The 16,094-nt window shown below is 39.1% G+C and overlaps 1 pseudogene; it reads left to right on the top strand.

Moving 5' to 3' along the window:
- The first annotated feature begins 7,065 nt into the window (after positions 1-7,065).
- On the top strand, positions 7,066-7,984 carry LOC147358707 (olfactory receptor 9G19-like; annotated as a pseudogene).
- Positions 7,985-16,094: the final 8,110 nt, after the last annotated feature.

The following is a 16,094-nucleotide window of genomic DNA, read 5'->3' as shown; positions in this document are numbered from 1 at the left end:
CTCCCCAGACAGCCATTTTGCTTTTTTGCATTTATTTTCCATGGGGATGGTCTTGATCCCTGTCTCCTGTACAATGTCATGAACCTCCATCCATAGTTCATCAGGCATTGTCTATCAGATCAAGTCCCTTAAATCTATTTCTCACTTCCACTGTATAATCATAAGGGATTTGATTTAGGTCATACCTGAATGGTCTAGTGGTTTTCCAAACTTTCTTCAATTTAAGTCTTAATTTGGCAATAAGGAGTTCATGATCTGAGCCACATTCAGCTCCTGGTCTTGTTTTTGCTGACTGTATAGACCTTCTCCATCTTTGGCTGCAAAGAATATAATCAATATGTATGCATTAATATGCAATGCTTGTTTTCCCTTTCTGACTTACTTCACTCTGTATAGCAGGCTTTAGGTTTATTTACCTCCATAGAACTAACTCAAATGTATTGCTTTTAGTGACCGAATAATATTCCATTGTGTATAGGTACCACAGCTTTTTTATCCATTCATCTGTTGATGGACATCTAGGTTGCTTCCATGTCCTGGCTATTGTAAATTGTGCTGCAATGAACATGGGCTACGTGTGTACTTGCACTATTATTTATTACAGCCATCATACTGTACATTGGATCCTCAAAGCTTCTGGATCTTTAAACTGAAAATCTGTCCTCTTGGACCAAAGTCTTCCCACTTGCAGCACTGCCCAGTCCATGGCAACCACCGTTGGATTCTACTGTTTTGATTTAACATATAGGTGATATTCTGCAGTATTTTTTTCTGCCTCTGGATCTTTCATTTTGCAATATGCTCTCCAGGTTTATCCCGATAGCAAGGTTTCCCTCTCGCTTATGGCTGAATAATAATAAACTTGATCCACAATGTTCTACAAACCAGCCCTGTCTGCTCCCATGTTCTGGGATCAGATTTGGACAATTAATCTCTTTTTCCCTCCAAGGTTGTGTGTTGTCCAAGGATGCTCTCTAGCTCTCTGTGTAAATTTGCATTTATGTGCCCACATTTATGTTATCCTTATACTTCGTGAAATAGCAAGAATTAAAATAGGCACACAGCCTAAGCTTACCCATAGTCATACCTGTTTCAATTCTGGAGGAAATGAGGAAACAATGTGATATGTTTTAAAGCACTGGAGTAAAAATATGACACAAGATTCTAGAGAATTATTAGAGCAGCTGTGAGGAGGAAGGATTCAAGGCAGGAGCAATCAGGACCCAGAAGTTTAGTGCCAGCACAGTAGTCTAAGCATGAAGCATGTGGCAGACAGATGGGGAGGGTATTTTTGAGATAATGCGTTGCAGTAGGTTTAACAAGAGATGTAGGAACTGAAAACTGAAAGAAAGAATAGATATAAGAGAAAATTCTGGGGAAAAATCAGACAAAACCTGCTGTTTTCGTATAGATAGTCTACTTGGATTTCCATATAGGATATTGTATAAGCTGGCAAAAAACAGCCCCTCCCCTCCAGTTGGGGAAATAGAAGTAAAAGCAGTTCCATTTATAAATTTTTAATATATTATTATAAGCTGTTATGAAATTATGAAAGCAATCTCCAGCAAGATTTTTTTTTTGTTTAATTTGGAATGTCTACAGACAGTGTGCTTGTGTATGCTCAGTCATGTCTAACTCTTTGTTAGACAAAGACTAACAAACAGTCTCCATGTTCTGTAGCCTGCCAGGCTCCCCTGTCCATGGGATTCTCCATACAAGAATAGTGGAACGGGTTGCCATCCCCTTCTCCAGGGATCTTCCCAACTCAGGGATCGAACTTGTGTCCCTTACATTAGCATGCAGATCTTGAGACCCATATGGTCTTTAATTTTTTTAATTTATTTATTTTAATTGGAGGCTAATTACTTTACAATATTATAGTGGTTTTTCCCATACATTGACATGAATCCACATATTTGAGGCTTTGTATCTCTGAGGTGCTGAATTAAGGCTGTTTCAACCAAGGTAGGAAAAGCTGCAAGCTGTAACCAAATGTAAAACTACTGGAATACAATTGCTAATTAAATGAAAAAGCATTTCTAAGGTGACACTGACAGGGACAGGGAGTGAAAACAGAAAGGAGTAAGACTTTTACCCTCTCCTAGCTAGCTAGCCTCCTTCACCATGTGTTCAGCTCCCTTAGTATAACTTCCAGGCAAACTTCCGAGGTCTTGCTATGAAAATTTGCATAATCCACCGCTCTTCAGGTGTATTCCAGAGTAGTCCTTGTACTCTCCCTCTGAGTCCTGCTTGGATATTATCTCTTGTAATTGGAAGCAAGGAAAGATGTTGTATGGTCTCTTTCATTATTGTAATTGTTCTTCAGTAGCTAATTTGTGTGTGACTCTTTGCAACCCCATGGACTGCAGCAGCCAGGCTTCCCTTTCCTTCTCTGTCTCCTGGAGTTTGCTCAGACTCAGACCCATGGAGTTGGTGTTGCCATGCAACCATCACATCCTCTGTCATTGTGGTGGTGGTTGAGTTGCTAAGTTGTGTCCGACTCTTTTGACCCCATGGACTGTAGCCTGCAAGTCTCCTCTGTCCATGGGATTCTCCAGGCAAGAATACCAGCGTGGGTTGCCATGCCCTTCTCCAGGGGATCTTCCCAACCCGGTAATGGAACCCAGGTCTCCTGCCTTGCAGGCAGTTTCTTAACTGGCTGAGCCATGGGCTACAAACAATTCTCAAGCATTGATTGTGTGCTGATGATTCTTTGGCTATTCCTTTCTGCCAAACTTTCTTTTATCACAAATGCAGGAATGGAAGTCACAAAGCTGAAGGGTTTTACAGATCAACTGTAAATTGTATTCATGATGAGAGTTCTCTTCCTACTTCATCCCAGAGAGATAACTGGCATTAAAATTGGTCACTTGACACCAGGACAGCACATGGCATGTTCTTTGCTTTTAGCAGCAAATCCCAAAGGGATTCTCAGGCTTATATTTTCTCCCAGTATTGTTACCTTTGGAAACAGGATTCCTGTGAAGTGAATAGAAAGCACTTTTTGTTCTAAGGTAATCTAAAAAAAAATTTGGGCTTTAGTTGAAATTCAAGTGAGGAAAGTATTTATAATCCACAAAGAAACTACCTTGTTGAGCTGACCAGGCAAAAAAGGTCAGTAAATCACCATATGGGTAAAAACAAAACACTTTACAATATAATCAAATCATAATATAATTCCATTTCATGAAATACAGTAAGGTTTTATTTCCTATAGTTATAATGGATGAAGAAAACTGAAAGAAAGAAGTGAAGTTGCTCGGTTGTGTCTGACTCTTTGCGATCTCATGGACTGTAGCCTGCCAGGCTCCTCCATTCATGGGATTTTCCAGGCAAGAATACTGGAGTAGGTTGCCATTTCCTTCCCCAGGGCATCTTCTCGACCCAGGGATCAAAACGTGGTCTCCCACACTGCAGACAGGTTGAAATGCCTTCAAATGTCTTTTGTTTCATTCTTTTTCTCTTTTTCAGTGAAACAGATAATTAGTCGTATACTTTATGGATGTTTTTTTTTCTCATAAACCCTGAGTAGCTGCATGCAGCTCTCTCTGGCCCAGTGTCTCCTTTTATCTTGTAGTAAGCTGATCCATCCTTAATGTTGGTAAGAGTATAGAAATACTAATATTGGCCAATATTTTCATGACTTTGAAATGTTTCTTTTTATATGTTCCGAAGTTCATGGGATAGAAGCTCTTTAAGAGAAAGAGCAAAATTTTATATGTCTATCAATCTAGTTCTATGTATATTTATATCTTTGTCTATATTTATATCTATTTCCGTATATAATATATCCATCTATACTTGTAGTTCTATATATATTTCACTTTTCTTTTTTGACATCTAAGATTTATGTATAAAATATAGATATAGATGAATATGTTTAGGCATTTCTTTGGGATCATATTATGCTATTATAACTATAACTCAAGAAGTACCTGATTAAATTATCAAACTGAATGACACAGATTGCAAACACATTAAAACAGAAGAGGACTGGGAGATCACAAAGACCTCAGCTTCTTTTGGATAGCCAGCCCCAAAACTGTCTACCTCTTAAATCGGTCTCCTGATAATGAGTGATGTGGAGAGATATTTTGTGGGAAGAAAGTTTCTGAGTGTCCCTTCTAACAAGGCATGCAGCCAGCTTTAAGTCTAAGAATTAATGGCAAGTAAGGGTATCTCAAAAATCTCTCTTTTGTATCTTTATATATATAAGACTATTGTGTAATATATTATGAGGGCTTCCCTGGTAGCTCAGTGGTAAAGAATTGGCCTGCAGTGCAGGAGATGCAGGTTTGATTCCTGGGTTGGGAAGATCCCTTGGAGGGGGACATAACAACCCACACCAGTATTCTTGCCTGGAGAATTCCATGGACAGAGGAGCCTGGCAGGCTATAGTCTGTGGGGTCGCAAAGAGTTGGACACGATTGAGTGACTAACATTTTCACTAAAGTCTCACTGAATTGAGAAGGTAGGTGAGAAAATAAAGCTTTAGAGGTTATCATTTTATTTCAAATGGCAACAACCAACTCAGATCAGAATCCAGATTTCTTGATTCTTGATCTTAAGCAGCTTCCAGGAAGATGCTTTGTTAAAAAGGATCATGGCTCCTGGCACTCCTGAAATTCTAAAAGAACTGAAACATTACTTACTCCAATCCTCATTTGCTTTTTCTGAATAAATTCTACTTTGATAATAAATGTAGCATTAACATTTTTAATTAAAATTATGGATTTCATTCATCAAAAAGATACAGTTCCAGAAGAGCAATTATTTATATTTTTAAGCTTAAGTCCATTACCTAAATCTTCCCAGGTGGTGCAGTGGTAACGAATCTGCCTGCCAATGCAGGAGATGTAAGATATGCAGGTTCCATCCCTGGGTCAGGAAGATCCCCTAGAGAAGGAAATGGCAACCCATTCCAATATTCTTGCCTGGGAGATTCCATGGAAGAGGAGCCTGGCAGACTACACAGTACATGGGATAACAAAGAGTCAAATGCAACTGAGTATGCACACGCATGCACACACACACACGCACTCATCACCTAAAAATATATATTTTATTTTTTCTTGAGTATAAGAGGTTTTGAAAGCCTTGGCTCTAATAGCAGAAATATATCCATGCCTGTTCAGAACCCTGAAAATCCTAATTTAGCCCTTTTTTGATTGTGCTAAGTGGTGTTATGTTTCTTTCAAGTTGTACCATAGACAAGCCGAGATGGTCCTTCCCCCATTGCTGGAGGCAGAAATGCTTCTACTTTCAAAGGAAGAAGACTATTAGAGGTTGACTTCTATAATTTCATGTATTAAATGATCATAAACTGGGTGGCGTAAAGCGGCAAAAATTTATTCTCTCATAGTTCTGGAGCTCAGAACTCAAAGGCAATGGATTAAAGTCAGGGTCATGATCCACCCAGAGGCTCTAGTGGAGCTTCTCTTTCTTGTCTCTTAGGCTTTGTGAGGTTGCTGGCATTCCCTGTGGTTGTATCACTCTGAACTCTGCTTCTCTGGTCACACTGCTCCTTCGCTGGGTCTGTAGTCAAACCTCCCTCTACCTCCTTTCTACAAGGATATTTGTGGTTGGATTTATGGCCCACCCTGATTACTTTCTTATTTCAAAATTCTTAATTTTTAACTTAATTATCCTTTCCCCATAAAGTACATCCCCATGTACCAGCAATTAGTAAAACACTAATTTGAAAAGATAAGTGCATCCCAATGTCCCCAGCAGCACTATCTACAAAAGACAAGATATGGAAGCAATGCAAGTGCCCATCAACAGATGAATGGGTAAAGATGTAATATACGTATGTACATAGCAGAATATTGCGACCTACAAAAATTAATGAAAGTCTGCCATTTACAACAATGTAGATTAATCTAGAAAATAGTAAAGTAAGATGAAGATAAATACTGTATGACATCACATATGTAGAATTTGAGAAGTAATGAAAATGAATATATATGCAAAATAGAAATAGACTTACAGCTACAAGAAACAAATTAGTTACCAATGGGGAAACGAAGGTAAAGGGACAAATTAGGGATATGGGATTAAGAGATACAAATTACTATGTATAAAATAGATAAGCAACAAAGATACAACGTATAGCACAGAGAATCATAGCAAGTATCTTGTAATAACTTTAATAGAGTATAATCTGTAAAAATGCTGAATCATTATGCTGTACACTTGAAATTAATGTAATAATGTAAATCAACTAAACTTCAACTTTAAGAAAAAGAACTTGAACATCTTAATGGGCCATATTCTGCTGACCACGTTCCCCCAAATCATTCAGTTTGATAAGTTTAGTTTTTGTTTTTAATTCTCATTTCTATAGGAAATTAAACCACATTTTGAACACAATTATCCATTGATTAATATTTTCACTTCCTTTCAGCATGCATTTGAATGTCATACATACATAGATATGGTTTCAAATTCCTATTCTCTAAGTAAACCTATTGTATTATTCAAGTTATACATTTTATTATTCATTTTTAAACTTTATTTTTAGCTATTTTATTGGTTTTGTGGATAAAGAGTTAAAATATAAGTATGGCCTTCAAAGAGATTAGCATAAATGCACTTTCAAGGTTATTCCAAAGTGTGACCAGACTAATAAAAGTATGCTTCTTCTGGTAATTCATTAGCAAAAACAAAGATTAAGAGCTCAAATGCAAACTCCCTTTTTTATGTCTTCCACGGGCTCCCCAATCACTCTAGCTGCAAACAGAAAAGAAGATAAACAAATCACCATCTCTCAAAAGGAGAATGATTAGAAAAAAATGTATGGTGACAAACTGTATTATGTTCATAATCTGGTCTTTCAAGGCAGCATAGAAAAATTTAACAGTTTTCTAACAGGAATAATTTCCAGTTCAGCATAAACAATTTTTTTTAATGAACATGGTATATGCATTATTTGAGTATTTAAACAATCTAAAATGACATATAATGGGGAAGCTGATAACATCAATACCTTAAATCATGACATATTGATCATTTTTTTACAGAAAGGAATGAAAAAAACTCAGACTCAATGGATGAAAAAAAAAATATACCGCGGTGAAGGAGTTCATACTTTTAGGATTTATGACAGACTCATGGTTACAGACAGTTCTCTTTTATATCTTCCTCATCATATATATCAGCAGTCTTTTAGGGAACATCACCCTGATTTCTCTGATCTGTGCTGATTCTCGGCTCCACACACCCATGTATTTCTTCAATGGGAATCTTTCATTCCTGGGTCTCTGGTATGCTTCCGTCTATGCCCCCCAAATCCTGATGACCTGCATCTCTGACGACAAGCGCATCTCTTTTGCTGGCTGCCTAGCTCAGTTCTTTTTATCTGCTGGACTGGCCAACAGCGAGTGTTACCTGTTGGCTGCCATGGCTTATGACCGCTGTGTGGCCATCTCTAACCCGTTACTTTACTCCCAGGCCATGTCCCCAAATTTATGTACCAGTCTTGTTGCGGCTGCCTACTTTAGTGGCTTTGTGAACTCAACCGTCATCACCAGTGAAACATTTACCTTGAGCTTCTGCAGGAACAACGTCATTGATGATTTCTTCTGTGACCTGCCCCCCCTTGTCAAGTTGGCCTGTGATGTGAAGGAAAGCTACCAAGCTGTGCTGTATTTCATACTTGCTTCCAACGTCATCACTCCTGCCGTGCTTATCCTTGCCTCCTATTTCTTCATCATTGCTGCCCTCTTGAAGATCCGCTCCACCCAAGGCCGCTTGAAGGCCTTCTCCGCCTGTGGCTTTCACTTGACAGCTCACCTTGTACTATGTATCAATTCTCTTCATTTACTCCTGGCCAAGTACCAGCTATGCCCTGGAGAGGGAAAAAGTGGTGTCTGTGTTCTACACAGTGGTGATTCCCTTGTTGAATCCCTTGATCTATAGCTTAAGAAATAAAGATGTTAAAGATGCCTTGAGGAAAATGTTAGATAGAGCAAAGTTTCTTTAGCAAAGGCTTTGGTAAACAGTAGGTATAATGGTCATCTGGGTTAAATTCACCAATTCCAGTCCATTTTAGCTCACTGATTCCCAGAATGTTGACGTTCACTCCTGCCATCTCCTGTTTGACCACTTCCAATTTGCCCTGATTCATGGACCTAACATTCCAGGTTCCTATGCAATATTGCTCTTTATAGCATCAGACCTTGCTTCTATCACCAGTCACATCCACAACTGGGTATTGTTTTTGCTTTGGCTCCATCCCTTCATTCTTTCTGGAGTTATTTCTCCACTGATCTCCAGTAGCATATTGGAAACCTACCAACCTGGGGAGTTCCTCTTTCAATATCCTATCATTTTGCCTTTTCATACTGTTCATGGGGTTCTCAAGGCAAGAATACTGAAGTGGTTTGCCATGGGAGAAGATACTTGAGAGTCCCTTGGACTGCAAGGAGATCCAACCAGTCCATCCTAAAGAAGATCAGTCCTGGGTGTTCATTGGAAGGACTGATGCTGAAGCTGAAACCTCAATACTTTGGCCACCTGATGGGAAGAGTTGACTCATTGGAAAAGACTCTGAGGCTGGGAGGGATTGGGGGCAGGAGGAGAAGGGGACAACAGAGGATGAGATGGCTGGATGGCATCACCAACTCAATGGACATGAGTTTGAGTGAACTCTGGGAGTTGGTGATGGACAGGGAGGCCTGGAGTGCTGCAGTTCGTGGGGTCACAAAGAGTCGGACACAACTGAGCAACTGAACTGAACTGAACTTGGTAAACAGAGTGGTTTTTTTTTTTTTGCTTGTTTTGTGTTTTGCAGATTAGTTTCTATTTTATTGATAACAGTCTGTAAATCTCAGAAATAAATAAATTAAGCAAAAATAAAATCACTGAATAATGTAGAAATACTAGCCTGTATTTGTCTTTTTAAGTCAGCACTGATGTTCTTGAATATTTTTTAAAATAAATCAGTCTGTGGCAATTGGAAAAACTACTAGGCATGCTAGCTCAGAACAGAGTCTATAGTACTGGAATTCTGAGAGTTTTTTTTTTTTTTTTTTTTACAATTGACAGCTTATTAATTAATTGTAAGTATAATAGTATTGGTTATGCAATCACTGTCATGACTAGACAGATGAAATCTCTTGGTTCCAATCAGATAAATCATAGGTAAGATAAAATAACACAAACACAGATTTTTTGATTCCAGAGGTACTTATTCATTTGTTATGAGTTAGTGCTAGTTGAAAGTTCATAAGTACAATATCTACTGTAAAATGCCATTCAAAATAAATTTATTTTTCTTTTCTGATTTTCATATTTTTGCTTACTGTGAAATAAAGGTGTTCACATCTTTGTTTCCTTGACAGCATATATAGGAAAGAAACACTATATTTAGAGTCATGGCAAGCTTCCAATAAAATACTATTTTCCCAAAGAAATAAAAGAATGAATGACAAAAGAAGAGCTGCTCCATGAAACAGAAATGGAGAAGAAGATAAAGATAGATAATTAGAGAGGTAAAAAGATTTCAAAAGCTTTACATCCAAGAGAGGATTTAGAGTTTGTCAGGGTTGCCATATCAAAATACCAGAGACTGACTGTCATAAACAATTGAAATATATTTCTCACAACTCTGGAGGCTGAAAGGCCAAGATCAATGAGCCAGCATGGTTGGTTTGTTCTGACATCTTTTTCATTTGCTGGCACTTGGTCACTTTCTTACTTTGTCCTGGCTTGGATCTGTGTGCGTGTGTGTGTGTGTGTGTGTGTGTGCATGAGTGCAAAAGCATCCCTGGTATCTCTTTTCCTGTTTCCATTTTTGTTTGTTTTTATAAAGGTACCAGTCAGATTGCATTAAGGTTCATTCTAACCATCTCATTTTAACTGAATTTCCTTTATAAAGGCTCTATCTCCAAATTCAGTCACATTTGAATTTGCTGGAGGTTACATCTTCAATATATGAATTCTAGAGGGTTGCGATTCAAACCATGGCCCCAAGAATAGGTAGTGTTTCCTGATGAATGAGACAAGGAAGTGTAGCCTGGACAGATAGTGAAACATAGGAGAGGGGAAAACACTATGAATCACATGATAATATCTAGAAAATACAATTAGTACAATTTGGAGAGTTTTTTTTTTAAATCACGCAAATGCTGTGTGTGCCTGGTCAATTCAGTCCTGTCCAACGCAGCAACCCTATGGACCATAGCTTGCCAGGCTCCTCTGTCCATGTGATGCTCCAGGCAAGAATACTGTGGATTGCCATGCCCCTCTCCAGGTAATCTTCCCAACCCAGGGACTGAAACTGTACCTCCTAGGTCTCCTGCATTTGCAGGCAGGTTCTTTACCCTAGCGCCACCTGGGAAGCCCACACACACAGTCACACACAGGTATGATTGCATTTGACATATTCATTTTGAGAGGGGACTTTTAATGAAATGCTCCTTACCAGGGTCCAGCCCCGGCTGATCCAGGGTATTCGAAGGAGAGACGGCATTGGTGACCTATTTATTTAAATATTCATCAAAGATATAAAGATTAATAGAATGAGAATAGCTCAGTGAGGAAATTCAGTGGAGAAAAGAGGCGGAATAATTCAGCCAGAAGGTGAGAGAAAGAACGACATGGGGAGACCAAGTTTCAGTGAACAAGGCTCGCGCTTTATTTCCCAAAGTAGTTTTTATACCTTAAGTTATGCATAGAGGATAATGAGGGAAGGGGTAGAGTCATGCAGTAAGCCAGGCTTTCTCCCTGCAAACTTATCATATGCAAAAGTTTAGGTGATTTGCATCATCTTCTGGCCCGGAGGCCTGTTAACATTTTAAGACCCTTTCTTCAGAAAACTTATTTTTTTCTAAAGGTGATTAGTCAGGCACCACCCTCCAAAAGCATTAAAGTTGCATTCCTATAGGGCAAAGGTGTGGTGGGCTACAACAAAAAAGAATTAACTCAAGGGTCCAAGGTTACAAACATTAAAGCTACTACTTAGACCAATTATGTTAATCAATACACTGCCAGGGACACAGCAGGTAAGGGATATGGAGACTTAGCAGCAAACATTGGCACAACAAATGAAAAACCCTTCACCAATACAATTTCTAATCAATCTTTTAACTGCTCAGAGGAATCTGTATTTAGACAGTTTAGAACATCTCATGCCTCTCACAGTTGGGAGGCTCTGAGCAATCACATGTGGCCGGAAAAACCTATTCAGGCAGGCTAGAGGACTTCCAAAGGAGTTTGTAGGTTGAAACACTATCACATCCAGGAACTTTATTAACTGGACCTGTAAGTTAACTCTTTTTTCAGAGAGAGGTAGTGGGGAACAGCCCCCCATAAACTCAGAGGTGTAGGTGAGAGCACAAAGCAGAAAGTAGGTAGACTCTGGTTTTGGGGGTAGATGCTCGAGAATTTCCAGGGGGACTCCTGAGGCTCGATCCCGCCTTTGCGTATGCCGAGCCTCCTTCCTCATGACCTTTGTCATGGGTGGAGCTCCTGCTCCCGGCAGCTCCTCATTTTACCATATCCTAATTAATACACTATCCCCATGCTCCAAATGAGCTCCGATTGTGTCTTTGGAGAGGGAGGCACATATTTCTGGGATGCTCTGCGGAAGAGGTCCCAATGGACCATTTAGGAAACACTTATATTAGATCTAACACAGCTCCCCAAAGCATCAGAGGAGAGGGAAGAGGGTCTCACTTCCAGGAGTGTCCTTCCTGATCAAGGGTAAGCAACCAGGGTCAGGGGCAGCTAAGTGCTCTGGCTTTCTGTGACCTCAGACAGAGTCTGGCCTGGCTCTCAAAGGGTCATTCTTATGCAAACACACACACACACACAGTCTTCTAACTTGAATTTCGTTCGTGTTATATGTAACCCTCATTTAGAGTTCTAATTCAGTCTGGTAGCTATGCTGGGTCATCATATATTCATGTACACAGTAGAGAAAATAAGAGGCAAAAAAAGACATGCTTTTTGACTCTAGTGGTTCTGAGAATGCTGTGCTGCTCAAACAGCTAGTGTGTGATATTTTCCTTCTTGGTCCTCATTTTCTGGTGCTAGAAGGATGCATTCTTCCCTCAAATTTTAAGTGCTCCAGTGAAGGGAGAAAGGGACAGAGATGCTTCAAGGATCACACTACATATGAAGTCCTTTTATATGGGAGGCTGTACAGGACTGGCTATGACATTTTCTTTGTCGCTTATTTTATTCATTTTTTTAATTGCAAATTATCTCAAATTCAGAAATTATTTTAGTCCATCTTGGTGGTTATGAATCTTCTCTTTATTTACTCTTCCTTTTCATGTGATGTAATACACTGACCACTTGAGGGAAGATGTGTCCTGGGGAGTTTGAGCAAGGTTAGAAAGGAGACACATTTAAATTATAAAGGTACTTACTCATTAATTAATTTCAGAAATATTAATCAAGTGCCAAGTACATGCTAAGAACTGTTCTATACTTTGGAATACAGCAGTAAACAAAACAGAAAAGTCTTTCTGACCTGTGTTGTTACATTCTGGTGAAGAAAGAGGGACAATAAACTTAAGCAAAAGGAGAGGATTGCAGTTGTCCAGTCACTGACTGACTCTGTAAGTGACCCCATGGACTGCAGCACTCCAGACTCCCAGGTCCTCTCCTGTCTCCCAGAGTTTGCTCAAATCCATGTCCATTGAGCCAATGATGCTATCTAGCCATTTCAACCTCTGCCATCCCCTTCTCCTTTTGCTTTCAGTCTTTCCCGCAGACTCTTATGTCTGGGGAAAAAGGGCAGGATCTGAGCAGAATAAGAAGGATGGGGATTGTTGATGGGAAGGGAATGTAAAATTTAAAATAGATTGATGAGGATGGGCAGAAATGCCAGAAAGTGCCATTTGATAGAAACTTATAGAAGATAAGAGAGTGTGAATCTTGTAAACATCTGGGGAATAGTGTTCACACTGGGGAGCAGATAGATCCAATGTATCTGATGCTGGGCCGGGGCTGCTATTCTTAAGAAACATTGAGAAAGTCTATGAGGTTGAAACAGAAATAAAGGAGGAGGGTGTCGTAGAAGGTAAGGATCTGTAGGTAATGAAGGGCCTGCTTGTGAAGGATATTGAGACCACTGCACAGACTTTGACTTTAACTTTAAATAAATTAGTAAATTCATAGTTTTTTTTTTTTTTTTTTTAAGAACAAGAGTTACATGAATTCCCTTATTTTTGTAAACAACAATACTGACTGATACATTGAAAATAAACTATAGAGGAACAAATGTGTAGACCAGTTTGAAGGATATTGAAATATTTTTGGCAAAAATGGGAGTAGTTGGACCAAGATGTTGCCAGTGGAGGTGGTGAGAAGGGCTCAGATTCAGGGAATGTTTTGAAGGCAGGGACATGAGGATTCCTTGGAATTGTGAAGAGGAGGCAGGAGAGAAGGAGAGTAGGTTGATTCCAAATGTGTGGCTTCAGTAGAATTTACTAATAATAAGAGAAATGAGCAGTTCAATCTGTTTGGGGGAGTAAGGGCTAGGAATTCAGCTGAAAACATGTGAAGTTCAAAGTAGTTATCACTCATCTCATAATTACAGAATATTAGCACTGCAAAGAACTTAGGAATCTTTTAGGAATTGAGTTTTTAACCTAAGAATCATAACTACTGAATTGACAAATAGATATCTAGGGATTTGTCATCTCTCAAAACATTTGATTGTTTCAGTTCAATTCAGTCTCTCAGTTGTGTCTGACTCTTTGAGACCTCATGGACTGCAGCACACTAGGCTTCCCCGTCCATCACCAACTCCTAAAGCTTGCTCAAAGTTGTGTCCATAAAATCAGTGATGCCATCCAACCATTTCATCCTCTGTCTTCCCCTTCTCCTCCTGCATTCAATCTTTCCCAGCACCAGGGTCTTTTCCAATGAGTCAGTTTTTCACATTAAGTAGCGAAAGTATTAGAGTTTTAGCTTTAACATCAGTCCTTCCAATGAATATTCAAGACTGATTTCCTTGAAGAGGGACTGGTTGGGTCTCCTTGCTGTCCATGGGACTCTCAAGGGTCTTCTCCAACACCACAGTACAAAGGCATCAATTCTTCAGTGCTCAGCTTTCTTTATAGTCCAACTCTCACATCCATACATGACTACTGGAAAAACCATAGCTTTGACTCTATGGACCTTTGTTGGCAAAGTAATATCCCTGCTTTTTAGTTTGCTATCCAAGTTGGTCATAGCTTTTCTTCAAAGAAGAAAGTGTCTTTTAATTTCATGGCTGCAGTCACTATCTGCAGTGAATTTGGAGCCCCATGCCCCACCGCAAAAAAAAAAAAAAAAAAAAAAAATCTCTTATTGATTCCATTGTTTCCCCATCTATTTGCCATGAAGGGATGGGATTAGATGCTATTATTTCAGTTTTCTGAAGGTTGAATTCTAAGCCAACTTTTTACTCTCCTCTTTCACTTTTCATCAAGAGGCTCTTTAGTTCTTCTCTTTCTGCCATAAGGGTGATGTCATCCGCATATCTGAGGCTACTGATATTTTTCCTAGAGATCTTGATTCCAGCGTACACTTCATCCATCCCAGCATTTCACATGATTTAATCTGCATATTAGTTGAATAAGCAGAGTAACAATATACATCCTTGACATACTCCTTTCCTAGTTTGGAACCAGTCTGTTTTCTTCATTTTTAGTTCTAACTGTTACTTTCTTGACCAGCATACAGATTTCTTAGGAGGCAAGTGAGTTGGTCTGGTATTCCCATCTCTTTAAGAATTTTTCACAGTTTTTTGTGATCCACACAGTCAAAGGCTTTGGCATAGTCAATAAAGCAGAAGTAGATGTTTTTCTGGAACTCTCTTGCTTTTTTGATGATCCAGTGGGTGTTGGCATTTTGATCTCTGGTTCCTCTGCCTTTTCTAAATCCAGCTTGAACATCTGGAAGTTAACAGTCCATGTACTGTTGAAGTCTGGTTTGGGGAATTGTGAGCATTACTTTGATAGCATTGTGAGATGAGTGCAGTTGTGCGATAGTATGAACTTTCTTTGACATTGCCTTTCTTAGGGATTGGAATGAAAACTGACCTTTTCCAATCCTGTGACCACTGCTGAGTTTTCCAAATTTGCTGGCATATTGAGTGCAGCACTTTCACACATTATCTTTTAGGATTTGAAATAGCTCAACTGGAATTCCATCACCTCCAATAGCTTTGTTCGTACTGATGTTTCCTAAGGCCCACTTGACTTCACATTCTAGGATGTCTGGCTCTAGGTGAGTGACCACACCATCATGATTATCTGGGTCATGAAGATCTTTTTTGTACAGTTCTGTGTATTCTTGCCAGCTCTTCTTAATATCTTCTGATTCTGTTAGGTCCAGGCCATTTCTGTCCTTTATGTGGCCATCTTTGCATGAAATATTCCCTTTGTATCTCTAATTTTCTTGATGAGATCTCTAGTCTTTCCCATTCTATTGTTTTCCTCTATTTCTTTGAATTGATTACTGAGGAAGGCTTTCTTATCTCTCTTTGCTATTCTTTGGAACTTTGCACTCAAATGGGAATTTTTTTTTTTTTCTCTTTTCCCCATTGCCTTTTGCTTCTCTTCTTTTCACATATATTTGTAAGACCTCCTCAGACAACCATTTTATCTTTTTGTGTTTCCTTTTCTTCGGGATGGTCTTCATCACTGCCTCCTGTACAATGTCACAAACCTTTGTCCATAGTTCTTCAGGTACTCTGTCAATCAGATCTAATCCCCTGAATCTATTTCTCACTTCCACTGTATAAGTGTAAGAGACTTGATTTAGGTCATACCTGAATGGTCTAGTGGTTTTCCCTACTTTCTTCAGTTTAAGTCTGAATTTGGCAATAAGAGCTTCATGGTCTGAGCCACAGTCAGCTCCCAGTTGTTGTTTATTTAAACACAGGAAATTTTGGATGCTGGGAAGAAGATAATACTCCTTTTAATGTGTTCTCAAAGAGATCCACAAGTCTACAAATTTAATCCAAGTCAGGTAAAGAACCAGGAAGTGTCAATTAGAATAAACAACCTCAACGATTGATTTTTAGGGAAATAAGAATGTGAAAATTTTAAAGCGAAAAGAGGAGTGCTGTTTTTCTGTGGTGCATCGCGTCT

The sequence above is a fragment of the Bos grunniens genome, chromosome 15 (genome assembly GCF_055505025.1).
Source record: "Bos grunniens cultivar Pamir isolate PY7600 chromosome 15, Bosgru_T2T1.0, whole genome shotgun sequence".
NCBI classification, from domain to species: domain Eukaryota; kingdom Metazoa; phylum Chordata; class Mammalia; order Artiodactyla; family Bovidae; genus Bos; species Bos grunniens.
Note: the sequence above shows the minus strand (reverse complement) of the source record. Positions and strands in the feature narration are given on the sequence as shown.